The 15,025-nt window shown below is 47.9% G+C and overlaps 1 non-coding gene across 1 annotated transcript; it reads right to left on the bottom strand.

Moving 5' to 3' along the window:
* Window positions 1-10,835: 10,835 nt before the first annotated feature.
* LOC139359701 (small nucleolar RNA SNORA69) lies at window positions 10,836-10,973 on the bottom strand. The gene has a single exon (XR_011616059.1). It is a non-coding gene; the product is annotated as a small nucleolar RNA SNORA69 (small nucleolar RNA).
* Between the last annotated feature and the right edge of the window lie 4,052 nt (window positions 10,974-15,025).

Genomic DNA, 15,025 nt, shown 5'->3' with positions numbered 1-15,025 from the left:
TTTTCCTGGGGCACAGTGAGATGGGGGAGGAGAACCAAGACTTCAGCTTTTTTTTTTTTTTTTTTTTTTTTAAAGAGAGACAGAGTCTCCCTCTATTGCCCAGGCTGGGGCCTGGGGTTCCGTGACACAACTTTGGCTCACTGCAACCTTGAACTTCTGGGTTCAAGTGATCCTCCCACCTCAGCCTCCTGAGTAGCTGGGACTACAGGATTGTGCCACCATGACTGGCTAATTTTTCTTTTTTTTTCTTCTTCTTTTTTTTTTTTTTTTTTTTTTGAGATGGAGTCTCGCTCTGTCGCCCAGGCTGGAGTGCAGTGGGGCAATCTCGGCTCACTGCCAGCTCCGCCTCCCGGGTTCACGCCATTCTCCTGCCTCAGCCTCCCGAGTAGCTGGGACTACAGGCGCCCACCACCACGCCCGGCTAATTTTTTGTATTTTTAGTAGAGACGGGGTTTCACTGTGTTAGCCAGGATGGTCTTGATCTCCCGACCTCGTTATCCACCCACCTTGGCCTCCCAAAGTGCTGGGATTACAGGTGTGAGCCACCACGCCCGGCCACTAATTTTTCAATTGTTTGTAGAGATGGGGTCTTGATATGTTACCCAGTCTGATCTCAAACTCCTGGCCTCTGCCAGGCACAGTGGCTCACATCTGTAATCCCAGCACTTTGGGTGGCCAAGGTGGGTGGATCACCTGAGGTCGGGAGTTCGAGACCATCCTGACCAACATGGAGAAACCCCGTCTCTACTAAAAATACACAATTAGCTGGGCGTGGTGGCGTGTGCCTGCAATCCCAGCTACTCGGGAGGCTGAGGCAGGAGAATTGCTTGAACCCAGGAGGCAGAGGTTGTGGTGAACTGAGATCATGCCATTGCTCTCCAGCCTGGGCAATAAGAGTGAAACTTAGTCTCAAAAAAAAAAAAAAAAATCCTGCCCTCATGAGATCTTCCCCGCTTGGCCTCCCAAAGCATTGGGATTACAGGTGTGAGCCACCGCACCTGGCCCGTGGCTCCAGCCCTAACTCTTTCTGGAAATCCTGTTTCTCAGGCCACAGCTCAGAACTGTGGATCTGACGCCTCCCTCCAGCTTCTGCCCCACTTTACATGCGAGCAGTGGTCTGGGAGAGGCCCTCCTGTGGTTTGCGTATGGTTAATTTGTCCTCACCAAACCTCACGTTGAAATGTGCTCCCCAGTGTGGTGGTGATGGTGGGAGGTGAGAGGGCTGAGTGGGTGGTGTTCGGGTCATGGGGGCAGATGCCTTGTGAAGGGATTAACGCCTTCCCTGAGACCTCACTCTATTAGCTCCCCACAATAGCTGGTTGTTAAAAAGAACTTGGAACTGTTACCAAGCAAAAGGGCTCACTGCCCGATGTGCATAGAAGCCAATACTAGGGCACTAGGTTTTGAGAAAAGAAAAGCTTTATTGTGAGTTGACCCACAGGGATATGGGAATCCAGCTCAAATCTGCTCCCTTTGCTGGCCTTAAGGCAGTCCTTCCATGAGAAAAGGTTTAGGGGGTGGATTCTGGGACTAGCGGATGATTGGTGGAAAGAAAGGAGAAGTCTAGAAAGTCCTTAACCATGTCCAGTTATCTCTGCAAGCTTCTTCATGGGCTGCATGTGCAAATTTGGTGGCGTTAGTATGAAACATCAGGTGGAAATTCGGGCTGCGACATCAGCAAGCTCGTTCTGTGCAGATTGCAGTCAGCTATACGGGTTCCCACGGATTTCAGCCAGTTCTGTTGTAAGCAAAGGGAGTTTCAGGATTTCAGCAAGCTGTTTCTTGGCTACCATCCTGTAAACTCGAAAATGTCCGTTAATCACTGGTTATTTAACTCTTTGGGGCACAGTTTCAGCTCCTCCCTTACCTTGTGATCTCTGCGCAAGCCAGCTCCCCTTCGCCCTCCACCATAAGTGGAAGCAGCCTGGCATCCTCAACAGACACCCAATCTTGAGCTTTCTGGCCATCAGAATTGTGAGCCAATTAGCCCTTTTTTCTTTATGAATTATTCAACCTCAAGTATTCTGTTATAGCAACACAAAATGGACTAGGACAGTCCCCTTTTCTCTTCCTATTTCCTCTGCCCTAACCCCAACCCCAAATGCTCACTGATGGAGCAGGGGGAGGGAGGAGGAGCTTGTCCCCAGGAAAAGATCCTCCCTCCATTGTTCTTTGGAAATGTCTTGCAAAGATGTCATCGAGCTTCCCACTGCTTTCCCCAACCCTTCACCTCCCTCCCAGCTCTACTCACTGCTAGTCAATCATCACCAATTCCTTCCCTCTTCTTTTGACTTTTCTTTTTCCTTTCTTTTTTTCTCAGCACCAGAAAGAGGAGGATGTAGGATGAGAATGGGTCCTGGGGATGTCATGCCTTCTGAGAAGATTATTATAATTATTTTTATTGATGATTGATTGATCGAAACGGTCTTCCTTCATCACCCAGGCCAGAGGGAGTCTCTGTCTCAAAAAAAAAAAAAAAAAGAACATAGCTTTTGGGGTCCAACAGGCGAAGCTATGAAAAATGGGTCTTCCCCCCTCTTTTTTTATTTTTGAGATGAGATCGCTCTTGTTGTCCAGGCTAGAGTGCAGTGGCACCATCTTGGTCAGCTAAGTGCAACCTCCACTTCCTGGGTTCAAGTGATTCTCCTGCCTCAGCGTCCCAAGTAGCTGGGATTACAGGCATGCACCACCATGCCCGCCTAATTTTTTATATTTTGTAGAGACAGGACTTCACCATGTTGGTTAGGCCAGGCTCAAACTCCTGACCTCAGGTGATCCACCCGTTTCAGCCTCCCAAAATCTTGGGATTACAGGCATGTGCCACCACACGTGGCCGGGTCTTCCTCTTAATAGCCCTCTGAACCTGGATGTCATATATTTTCCGTATGCCTCAGTTTACTTATCTGTAACACAGGAACGATATTTTTCTCATAGACTTGGTAAGAGTGCTGAATGAGATAATGATCAAAAAGCACTCACTACTTCATAGTAAATTCCCGGCAACTGGTAATTATATTGTTAAATTATCATTTTAATTATTTTTACAGTCTTTCACTAGCAAACAGGGAAGGAGCAAAAACGTAGAAGATAATTCCTGGCAAGCATCCTTGCCAGTCAGTGGCATCTGCAAATCCTGGAACAGATTAACTCTCCTCGTAAGCAAAAGCAGAATGAACTATGAATCCTGATGTCACCTGTGCAGTGGGACCTCAGGAATGGTTGGAAGTTGAAATTCAAAGCCTGTGAGGGCGCTTCCTCTGGCTCTGGTCTCTGCCCCTCCCTGGGCATCTTTCTCTGTCTCTGCAGACCAGCCTCTTCCTCTGCTCTGGCCCACATGGTAGGAAACGTGACCCTCACACTCCAAGCTGTGTATCAGACACCTCCAGCTGCTGGAGGGGAGACCTCTCAGTCCCAAGTCCAAGCATTCTCTGGCCTTACCAGGGACGAGTGCCATGCTTAGAACAAGCAGTCACAGTTGGGGCACTGGGTCAGAAGACAGAATCTTTTTTTTTTTTTTTCCAGACGGAGTCTTGCTCTGTCCCCCAGGCTGGAGTGCAGTGGCATGATCTCAGCTCACTGCAAGCTCCGCCTCCCAGGTTCACACCATTCTCCTGCCTCAGCCTCCCAAGTAGCTGGGACTACAGGCGCCTGCACTAATTTTTTGTATTTTTAGTAGAGACGGGGTTTCACCGTGTTAGCCAGGATGGTCTCGATCTCCTGACCTCGTGATCCACCCACCTCGGCTTCCCAAAGTGCTGGGATTACAGGCGTGAGCCACTGCGCCGGGTCAGAAGACAAATCTTGAAGATGGGAGAAGCGGACAGCGCTGGGAGAGGGGGTGGTGGGCCTGCTGGGAATGTCATTTACACAGAGCCAGCGTCATCAGGATTGGGCTTCCTCTCTCGAATCCTGTTTAGTTTTTAAGTTTTTCCTGGAGTTTCTTTTTTTTTTTTTTTTTTTTTTGAGACGAAGTCTCGCTCTGTCGCCCGGTCTGGAGTGCAGTGTGATCTCGGCTCACTGCAACCTCTGCCTCCCGGGTTCAAGTGATTCTCCTGCCTGAGCCTCCCAAGTAGCTGGGATTACAGGTGCCTGCCACTATGCCCAGCTAATTTTTTGTATTTTTAGTAGAGACGGAGTTTCACCTTGTTGGCCAGGTGGGTCTCAAACTCCTGACCTTGTGATTCACCCGCCTCGGCCTCCCAAAGTGCTGGGATTACAGGCGTAAGCCACTGCACCCGGCTTTTTTCTTGAGTTTCTAAGGGTCTTTAATAATAAGCATTTCTCACAGCAACACACAACATGGAAGAATCTTGGAAATTGAAGTTTCCTGAAAAATGTAACCCCCAGAAGACTACACGTACATGTGATGCCATTTTTATAGAGCCCATAACCAAGTTCAACAAACAAAGCATTGTTTAAGCTTATGTAAGCTTATGATTGCTTGGTAGTTTTTTGTTTTTTGTTTTTTGGTTTTGTTTATACTTTAAGTTCTAGGGTACATGTGCACAACATGCAGGTTTGTTACATATGTACGCATGTGCCACGTTGGTGTGCTGCACCCATTAACTCGTCATTTACATTAGGTATATCTCCTAATACTATCCCTCCCCCCTCCCCACAATAGGCCCCGATGTGTGATATTCCCCTTCCTGTGTCCAAGTGACCCCATTGTTCAATTCCCACCTGTGAGTGAGAACATGTGGTATTTGGTTTTCTGTTCTTGCAATAGTTTGCTGAGAATGATGGTTTCCAGCTGCATCCATGTCCCTACAAAGGACACGAACTCATCCTTTTTTATGGCTGCGTAGTATTCCATGGTGTATATGTGCCACAGTTTCTTCATCCAGTCTGTCACTGATGGACATTTGGGTGGATTCCAAGTCTTTGCTATTGTGAACAGTGCCACAATAAACATACGTGTGCATGTATCTTTATAGCAGCATGATTTATAGTCCTTTGGGTATATACCCAGTAATGGGATGGCTGGGTCAAATGGTATTTCTAGTTCTAGATCCTTGAGGAATCACCACACTGTTTTCCACATGGTTGAACTAGTTTACAGTCTCACCAACAGTGTAAAAGTGTTCCTATTTCTCCACATCCTCTCCAGCACCTGTTGTTTCCTGACTTTTTAATGGTCGCCATTCTAATTGGTGTGAGATGGTATTTCATTGTGGTTTTGATTTGCATTTCTCTGATGGCGAGTTGATGATGAGCATTTTTTCATGTGTCTGTTGGGTGTATAAATGTCTTCTTTTAAGAAGTGTCTGTTCATATCCTTTGCCTACTTTTTGATGGGGTTGTTTGTTTTTTTCTTGTAAATTTGGTTGAGTTCTTTGCAGGTTCTGGATATTAGCCCTTTGTCAGAAGAGTAGATTGCAAAAATTTTCTCCCATTCTGTAGGTTGCCTGTTCACTCTGATGGTAGTTTCTTTTGCTGTGCAGAAGCTCTTTAGTTTAATTAGATCCCATTTGTTGCATGGTAGTTTTTTAAAAGCAGTGGCACAGTGAACACGAAATGTCATATGATGGTTACTTCTCAAGAAGGTAGAGGAATGGGATGAGGAGTGTTACACAGGCACATACACATTACTAGTAAGAGTCTAGCTCCTGGGTTGGGTGATAGATGTATGGATATTCTTTTTTTTTTTTTTTTTTTTTTTTTTTTTTGAGACAAATCTCACTTTATCACCTAGGCTGGAGTGTAGCCGAACTCCTGGGCTCAAGCCATCCTCCCACTTCGGCCTCCCGAGTAGCTGGGACTACAGGTGTGGTGATGCACCTGGGCTCAAGCGATCTTCCTGCCTTGGCCTCCCAAAGTGCTAGGATTACAGGCACAAGCTACTGTGCCTAGCCAGGTATTTATTATTTATCATATTATAATCATTTACAACTAACATAGATGTCATATCATCTTGTGAATGTATCGAACATTGTTTTTCAGAAGGTAATTACAAATAGTTCAAGAAAAGAAATGTAATCTAAGTGATTACTAGCTCTGCAACAAAAGATATTTATATAGTCACAATGTATAAGGTAAACACTGTTCATTGCCTTTCAACTCTTAGAATCAACAGATGGACAAAGCAAGGAAGACTTAATTATAGCCACAAAAGTAAACATAACTGTCATCAGCCTTGATGTTGCACAAGCAAAAGTCTAGAAGAGGTAAACTGAGAGGTGGAAGGAGTAGAAGAGAACTGAAGGGAAGCTGTCCACTAGTAACACAGAGAGAATTGACAGAGAAATTCCCTAGCTTCCTTGCTCCTAGGTTGGGATATCTCTAACTCATGTCCTACATCAGGAGCTGACAAACTTTTTCTGTAAAAAAAATCCAGATAATAGGCCGGGCACGGTGGCTCACGCCTGTAATCCCAATGCTTTGGGAGGCCGAGGTGGGCAGATCACGAAGTCAGGAGTTTGAGACCAGCTCAGTCAACATGGTGAAACCCTGTCTCTACTAAAAACACACACGCACCAAAAAAAAAAAAAAAAAAAAAACCAGCCAGGCGTGGTGACTCACGCCTGTAATTCCAGATACTCAGGAGACTGAGGCAGGAGAATTACTTGAACCTGGGAGGCAGAGGTTGCAGTGAACAGAGATCGCATCACTGCACTCCAGCCTGGGAGTCAGAGTGAGACTCTCTCAAAAACAAACCAAAAAAAAGTTAAAAATAAATAAGTAGGCCGGGCGTGGTGGCTCAAGCCTGTAATCCCAGCACTTTGGGAGGCTGAGACGGGCGGATCACGAGGTCAGGAGATCGAGACCATCCTGGCTAACACGGTGAAACCCCGTCTCTACTAAAAAATACAAAAAACTAGCTGGGTGAGGTGGCGGGCGCTTGTAGTCCCGGCTACTTGGGAGGCTGAGGCAGGAGAATGGCGGGAACCCGGGAGGCGGAGCTTGCAGTGAGCTGAGATCCGGCCACAGCACTCCAGCCTGGGCGACAGAGCAAGACTCTGTCTCAAAAAAAAAAAAATAAAAATAAATAAATAAATAAATAAATAAATAAATAAATAAATAAATACTTGAGGCTTTGTGAGCCATACAGTCTCTATCACAACTATTCCACTTGGCTATTATCCTGTGAAAGGATAATATACAAACACTGCCCTTCAACCTGGGTAACAGAGCAAGACTTGGTCAAAAAAAAACAAGCCGTAGTCTGGAGACAGCCCAGGTTCAGCTGTAGAAGTTGAACAAGCCAAAGGTTCACTTTCCCAACTATTGATCTAATTACGTAACCTGGGATCAACCGAACAGACACAATGTCCCTGGACTTAAACTTGGGAGCCAGTGACACAAAGCAGGGACAGAGAAGAGTCTATTTTACAGTGGTGACAGCAGCCGGGCCAGGAGTCGCACTGTCAGCGGTATAAGCAGCAGCATCTGTTGTGGGCATTCCCAGCACAGTGGGCTTTGTTGTCATGCTGACCAGGACACCCAGTGACAGGGGGTGAAGGTCGTGTGAATCTACCGTGCATGCTTGACAGGCCAGTTCTGTGGAGTGCTTTTGGTGGTAGCTTGGGCTGTGTTACCTCCCACACTCCTGCCTGTTTTTTGTTTTGTTTTTTTTTTTTTTTTGAGACGGAGTCTCGCTCTGTCTCCCGGGCTGGAGTTGCAGTGGCCGGATCTCAGCTCACTGCAAGCTCCGCCTCCCGGGTTCACGCCATTCTCCTGCCTCAGCCTCCCGAGTAGCTGGGACTACAGGCGCCCGCCACCACGCCTGGCTAGTTTTTTGTATTTTTTAGTAGAGACGGGGTTTCACCATGTTCACCAGGATGGTCTCGATCCCCTGACCTCGTGATCCACCCGTCTCGGCCTCCCAAAGTGCTGGGATTACAGGCTTGAGCCACCGCGCCCGGCCGTACTCCTGCCTGTTTTATAGGCTTGATCCTCCAGCTTTCCCGGAGACTCGGTGACTATCCAATATCCTGTCCGCAAACTCCATTTTCTACAAACATCATCAAAGTCGTATTCTGCTGCTTATAATCCAGACTGATCCATTTTTCCTTTTGGGAAGTGCTCCTCCATCCTCATTTTAATAATATGTGTTAGGAAGAAGCATTTATTTCCCATTAATATTTCCAGGTAGATAGGTGAAAACCCCTAACTTCTCTCCCCATTTCTTCTTCATTCCTCCTCCAAAGAAGATGGAGCACCTTATCTGATTGGTGAATGCAGCAGTCAGGATAGGCAAGGTTATGCTGTGGTAACAAGCAACTGCAAAATCTCAGTTGCTTAAAACAGCAAAGATTTCTTTGTTGCTCAAACTCCACGTCACTGTTTGTTGTCTCAGGGCTCCTCTCCATGTCATCCTCATTCCGGAGCGTAGGATAATGAAGCAGGTACTACCTGGACCACTAACTGTTACCATGTCAAATGGAAAAAGAGTTTGTGCAGCCAATCAAGCACAGGCTCTTAAAGCTCCCAGCTAGAGGTGATACACATCACAACTAATGACATGTAACTGGTTAAAGTAGTCACATGCCTGCACTTTACTCAAAGAGGGACACCATCATGTTCCCAGAAGAAGAAATGCAGCTATTTCATTAATTGTACAAATAATTAACACAGTGGATTTAGGATGAAGGGACGTGTGGTGGTTCAGCTTCATCTGGGTTCTCTTTTGACAACCTGTTCACCTGAGACGGGCATGTGTTCCTGTCTGCTCTTGGTCACACAGTAAAAGCTCCCCAGGACTAGGCGATCAAGGGTGAATTTTTTTTTTTTTTTCCCGAGATGGAGTTTTGCTCTATTGCCCAGGTTGGAGGACAATGGGGTGATCTCGGCTCACCACAACCTCCGCCTCCCGAGTTCAAGAGATTATCCTGCCTCAGCCTCCCGAGTAGCTGAGATTACAGGCATGCGCCACCACGTCCAGCTAATTTTGTACTTTTAGTAGAGATGGGGGTTCTCCATGTTGGTCAGGCTGGTCTTGAACTCCTGACCTCCCGCCTCGGCCTCCCAAAGTGCTGGGATTGCAGGCGGGAGTCACGGCACCCAGCAAAAGTGAATTATTAAAAAGCCAATTTAACCAGAAAAAATAAAGCCACATTTACAAACATCTTTACCAGTAATAATGGTACTATTGTGATCTACATATGCTTGTCTCCTATTGGTTGATGCCTGAAAACTCATCACTGTGGTTCCAGTGGGGACTGCAAAGTGGTGAACACGTGACCCAAACTCAAAATGATTGACCCAAGGCCAGGCGCACAGTGGCTCACACCTGTAATCTCAGCACTTTAGTAGGCCAAGGCGGGCAGATCACCTGAGGTCAGGAGTTCAAGACCAGCCTGACCAACATGGTAAAACCCCATCTCCACTAAAAATACAAAAATTAGCTGGGCATGGTGGCACACGCCTGTCCTCCCAGCTACTTGGGAGGATGAGGCAGGAGAATCGCTTGAACCCAAGAGGCAGAGGTTGCAGTGAGCTGAGATTTCACCACTGCACTCCAGCCTGGGCAACAGAGCGAGATCCATCTCAAAAAAAAAAAAATGATTGACCCAAGCTAGATCCTTCTAGAGTTATTCCCTGGGACTTTGTAATTGAAGTCAAGTGCAAAGTCAGTGGTGAAACTATGAGGCTGAACTCTAAGTCTATGAGAAATTCCTTTCATTCTGGGGTAATCCCCACTCCTCTGCCCACTGACCCCACCCCACCCTGCTGATTCTCAAAGTATTATTTCAGAATCTACATTCAAATAATACTTTGAATATTATATTCGAAGTATTAGAGTCACTTAACTAATACTTTGTGAAACCCACATATATGTATGTGTGATTGTATCTGTGTGTATGTGTATGCACATATATAATGATATGTAGATGCATATATAAACACACATATATGTTATCCATGAATCATAAATAAGTACTACTACACTAATAGCTTTAAACATTTACAATAATATATTTTATAAAGGGCATAATAAGAGTAGAAGTATGGGGCCGGGCGTGGTGGCTAACGCCTGTAATCCCAGCACTTTGGGAGGCTGAGGTGGGCAGATCACCTGAGGTCAGGAGTTCAAGACCAACCTAACTAATATGGTGAAACCCCGTCTCTTCTAAAAATACAAAAATTAGCCAGGCGTGGTGGCACATGCCTGTAATCCCAGCTACTCAGGAAGCTGAGGCAGGAGAATCACTTGAACCCAGGAGGCGAAGGTTGCAGTGAGCCAAGATCATAGCCAAGATCATGACACTGCACGCCAGCCTGGGCAACAGAGCAAGACGCCGTCTCAAAATAAAAAGATTAAAAATATGGAATGTTGTTAAGTATTTATTTCTCACCCCCATGGATCATCATATATATGCTGCTTCCAGAACACTTTGAATATATCCAGAATTCTCAAGTGAGATTGTCAGATGCAAATGCTATCTCTGCCAATTGCTAGCTCTGTGAACCTGAAATACTTAATCTCTTTGTGCCTCAGTTTCTTCTGAGAGAATGAAACCAACATGCAACATTTTGTATTTTCACCCTGGTATTCTTTTATTTTATTTTTCCTTAGAATTGTCCATGTCGGCCGGGCGCAGTGGCTCAAGCCTGTAATCCCAGCACTTTGGGAGGCCGAGACGGGTGGATCACGAGGTCAGGAGATCGAGACCATCCTGGCTAACACGGTGAAACCCCGTCTCTACTAAAAAAATACAAAAAACTAGCCGGGCGAGGTGGCGGGCGCCTGTAGTCCCAGCTACTCGGGAGGCTGAGGCAGGAGAATGGTGTGAACCCGGGAGGCGGAGATTGCAGTGAGCTGAGATCTGGCCACTACACTCCAGCCTGGGCGACAGAGCGAGACTCTGTCTCAAAAAAAAAAAAAAAAAAAGAATTGTCCATGTCAATCTGTCATGATTTTACTCTCGCAAAGACAAAATCAAAAATCACTAACACAGCTTTTCTTTCAGCAGGATAATGGCAGTATTTAGTATTTCACAAAATGAAGCACTGTAATTGCAGCTTGCTTTTTCACTCTGACGTTCTAAATGCCCAATCTAGTCTTTTTTTTTTTTTTTTTTTTGAGACAGAGTTTCACTCTTGTTGCCCAGGCTAGAGTGCAATGGTGCCATCTTGCCTCACTGCAAACTCCGCCTTCTGGGTTCAAGCGATTCTCCTGCCTCAGCCTCCCAAGTAGCTGGGATTGCAGGCATGTGCCACCACACCCAGCTAATTTTTGTATTTTTAGTAGAGATGGGGTTTCACCATATTGGTCAGGCTGGTCTCGAACTCCTGACCTCAAGTGATCCACCCGCCTTGGCCTCCCAAAGTGCTGGGATTACAGGCGTGAGCCACCGCGCCCGGTCTGGTCTTGTCTTAAATAAAATGGCAAGCCATGGTGAGGACCAAATTGAAGCAACTTTGGCAAAATTACATATTGTAACAAGCAGGCAGACTTGAAGTGGACCTGCCCACCTCAGATTTGCATCCTACCATTTGGGAATTCATTGCATGACCCACAGAGTCTGAACAGGAAGGCAGACAGGAGAGGAAGAGCTGCCAGTGAGATAAATGGCCTCTCTGGAATAGCTAAGAGTACAATTGTATTGTGGATTATCTGAATCAGTTAGGACTCTGTAGCTAATAAAAGAAAGGAGATTCAAACTGGTTTAAGGGATAAAGGGAATTTAATGACCTATAAAACTGAAGAATCAAGGCTGGTCTCAGTGGCTCATGCCTGTAATCCCAGCACTTTATGAGGCTGAGGCGGGCAGATCGCCTGAGGTCAGGAGTTCGAGACCAGCCTGGCCAACATGGTGAAATCTCGTCTCTACTAAAAACACAAAAATTAACCGGGTATGATCACAGGCGCCTGCAATCCCAGCTACTCAGGAGGCTGAGACAACAGAATCACTTGAACCCGCGAGGCAGAAGTTGCAGTCAGCCAAGATCTCGCCGTTGCACTCCAGCCTGGGCGACAGAGTGTGCCTCCATCTAAAAAAAAAAAAAAAAAATTAGCTAAGGCATGGTGGCACATGCCGGTAGTCCCAGCTACTAGAGAGGCTGAAGCATGAGAATAGCTTGAACCCAGGAGGCAGAGGGTTGCAGTGAGCCGAGATCATGCCACTTCATTCCAGCCTGGGCAACAGAGAGAGATCCTGTCTCAAACAAACAAAAATAACTGAAAAATCAAGATATAAGCTTCAGATGAGACTTGATCCTGGAACTCAAGTGATGATAAGAAGGACCTGGCTTTCCCCTTGTCTCTCCATTTCCAGTTTTGTGGTGTTGGCTCCTTCATCAGGCTGCCTCCCCAGCAACTCCAAGCTGCCTCTCACTGCACTAAAATGGCAGCCACTGATCCAGACGTTATATCCTCACACCACAATGTCCAGGGAAACAGGGAATGGCTCATTCAAGTGGCTCTTGGGTGGGTCTCGAATTAACTGTCTCTGAACTATTTGGTCCAAATTGGGACACATACCCATTTCGACCCAATCACAGTAACCAAGGGTTGTCTTAAATCAAGGAAGAGTAACTGGGCGCAGTGCTTCGCCTGTAATCCCAGCACTTTGGGAGGCCAAGAGGGGGCAGATCACAAGGTCAGAAGTTCAAAACCAGCCTGGCCAATATGGTGAAGCCCCGTCTCTACTAAAAAAACGAAAAATTAGCCGAGTGTTGTGGCGCACGCCCGTAGTCCCAGCTAGTCGAGAGACTGAGGCAGGAGAATCCCTTGAACGCAGCAGGCGAAGGTTGCGGTAAGCCGAGATCACGCCAGGCCACTGCACTCTAGACTAGGCCATAGTGTGAGACTCTGTCTCAAAAACAAAAAACAAAAAACAAAAAAACTCAGGGTCACTTTCAAATCCAATTTTTAGTCAATATTTTGTATTTTTAATTTTAAGGTTCCCAAAAAGTCTGGATTCAACCCCAACGCTTTCTCACAGAGGGCGGCTTCAGGTTTCGAACGGTGGACGGAGTGGGAGAGGCTTCGGTCAGCGGTGGTTGTGGGGAAGTTCGGGCGCAGCCCACGGCTCCATGCCCTGCGGCGGGGGCACGTGCAGGCACCAGCTTGAAAAACTCCATCGGGCGCAGAGCTGACCCACTCGGGTCCGAAGCCAACCCTCGTCGGATCAAGCAGCTGAACGCAGGCCCTGGGACCTGGTGACGGCCGTTGCGACCTCGAGAGTTCTGCGGGTGGGTGGGAAGCAGGAGTGGCGCGCTGAGGCGGGCGTCGGGCAGTGTTCTGGACAGCGGGAGTCAGTGCCTCAACTTCCCCAGGATTCTTCCGTGGGAGCAGCCCACTCCCACACTCCGCCCCGCGTGGGAGACGAGCCCTGAGAACCAGGAGACACAGCCAGGCCAGGAGACTCCAGAGCCCTGCCAGACTTGCTGAGACCCAGCTGCAGGAAGCCCTATGGCCGCGCTGCGCTCACGCACAGAGTCCGGGTCTCCCGCAGAGAGCCAGAGGCAACCCCTGCGGGAGGGGCGGGGGCGGGGCTGGGGCGGGGCCAAAGCTGGACCTGGCCACGCCCCGGAGGATGAGGGGAGTCCCGCTAGGGTCGGGGGTCTCCCAGGAGCTCCAGCGCTCTGCTCCCCTTGGTGTCGCCCGAGGCTGCTGGAGGGTGGTGAGACCATGGCTTGGAGAGGACGTGCTGGGAAGCTAGGTCTGGAACCCGCCAGGCTCGCGGTGGAACTGTCGCGGGAGAGGCACTGCTGCACCGGGACGGTGGGCTGGTGGGCTGGCCACTCTGGAGAACCTGAGCCTGCAGTTACCTCTGTAGCTGAACCTGCGAATATGGAGGGAGGAAAGAGAAGCTTTCCGAGATGGCCAGAGAGCAAGCCAGGCTGAAGGGCTCCGGAAAGGATCACAGGAAGTGGGCTGGAGGGTTCCTTGCGGGTGGAAGGAGGAGGAGAGAGCTAGTGAGCAGGCTTGGGGGACCGGGGAGTGGGGGGAAGAGGGCGAGGCTCCTCTCTTTCCTCTGTTGCTTGTGGGCGTGATTGCAACCCCCACCCCCGCTTATCTGCGATGTCGGCCACAAAGATGTTGACCCGGAGCCCACAGAAGGCCAGTGCAAAGAGAGGCCCGTGCCCTTTACTCTCTGCCTTATCTTGTAGGAAAAGAAAAACTTTTTATCTGAGGAAGGCAAGCCTTTTAAAATTATCAGGCCCATGGAGAGGATCGTTTGAGCCCAGGAGTTCCAGACCAGCCTGGGCAACATGGTGAAACGCCGTCTCTACAAAAAATACAGAAATCAGTCGGGTGCGGTGGCTACTGGCTGTGGTCCCAGTTACTCAGCAAGCTGAGGCAGGAGGATCGCTTGAGCCCAGGAGGTCGAGGCTGCAGTGAGCCAAGATCGTGCCACTGCACTCTGGCCTGGGTGACAAAGCCAAACCTTGTGACCAAAAATAAATAAATAAATCAGGGCCAGAGAGGAATTAAAATGAGACAACAGTGACATCCGATTGCCCCCTTTGAGCTATGTGTTCATCTCTTGAACTGCTTGCACTGGCTTGCTATTGCCATAAGCAGCTATGAATTAACCTAGTAATGCCACACTGGATACTATAACCCACCCCCTACAGCTTAACAGTATATAGCCAATCACTAATCAATGAGGTTCCTTTAAACCAATGAGAATTCCTAACAACTTTGTATCAGCCCACAGCCCACTCTTTTTTGCCTTTGAAAACCTGCTTGTAACAAAGCCCTAATGGAGCTCATATCCAAGGTTACTTGGGTCTGAGTCTTCCTGGCAGCTGTCCTCCCTTTGTTTTTTGTTTGTTCGGTTGTGTTTTTTGTTTTTTTTTTTTTTTGAGACGGAGTCTCGCCCAGTCGCCCAGGCTGGAGTGCAGTGGCGCGATCTCGGCTCACTGCAAGCTCCGCCTCTCGTGTTCACGCCATTCTCCTGCCTCAGCCTCCCGAGTAGCTGGGACTACAGGCGCCCGCCACCAAACCCGGCTAATTTTTTTGTATTTTTTAGTAGAGACGAGGTTTCACCGTGTTGGACAGGATGGTCTCGATCTCCTGACCTCATGATCCAACCGCCTCGGCCTCCCAAAGTCATTTTTTGTTTTTTGA

The sequence above is a fragment of the Macaca nemestrina genome, chromosome 17, assembly GCF_043159975.1.
Source record: "Macaca nemestrina isolate mMacNem1 chromosome 17, mMacNem.hap1, whole genome shotgun sequence".
In the NCBI taxonomy this organism is placed as follows: domain Eukaryota; kingdom Metazoa; phylum Chordata; class Mammalia; order Primates; family Cercopithecidae; genus Macaca; species Macaca nemestrina.
This window is presented reverse-complemented; position numbering and strand designations above follow the sequence as displayed.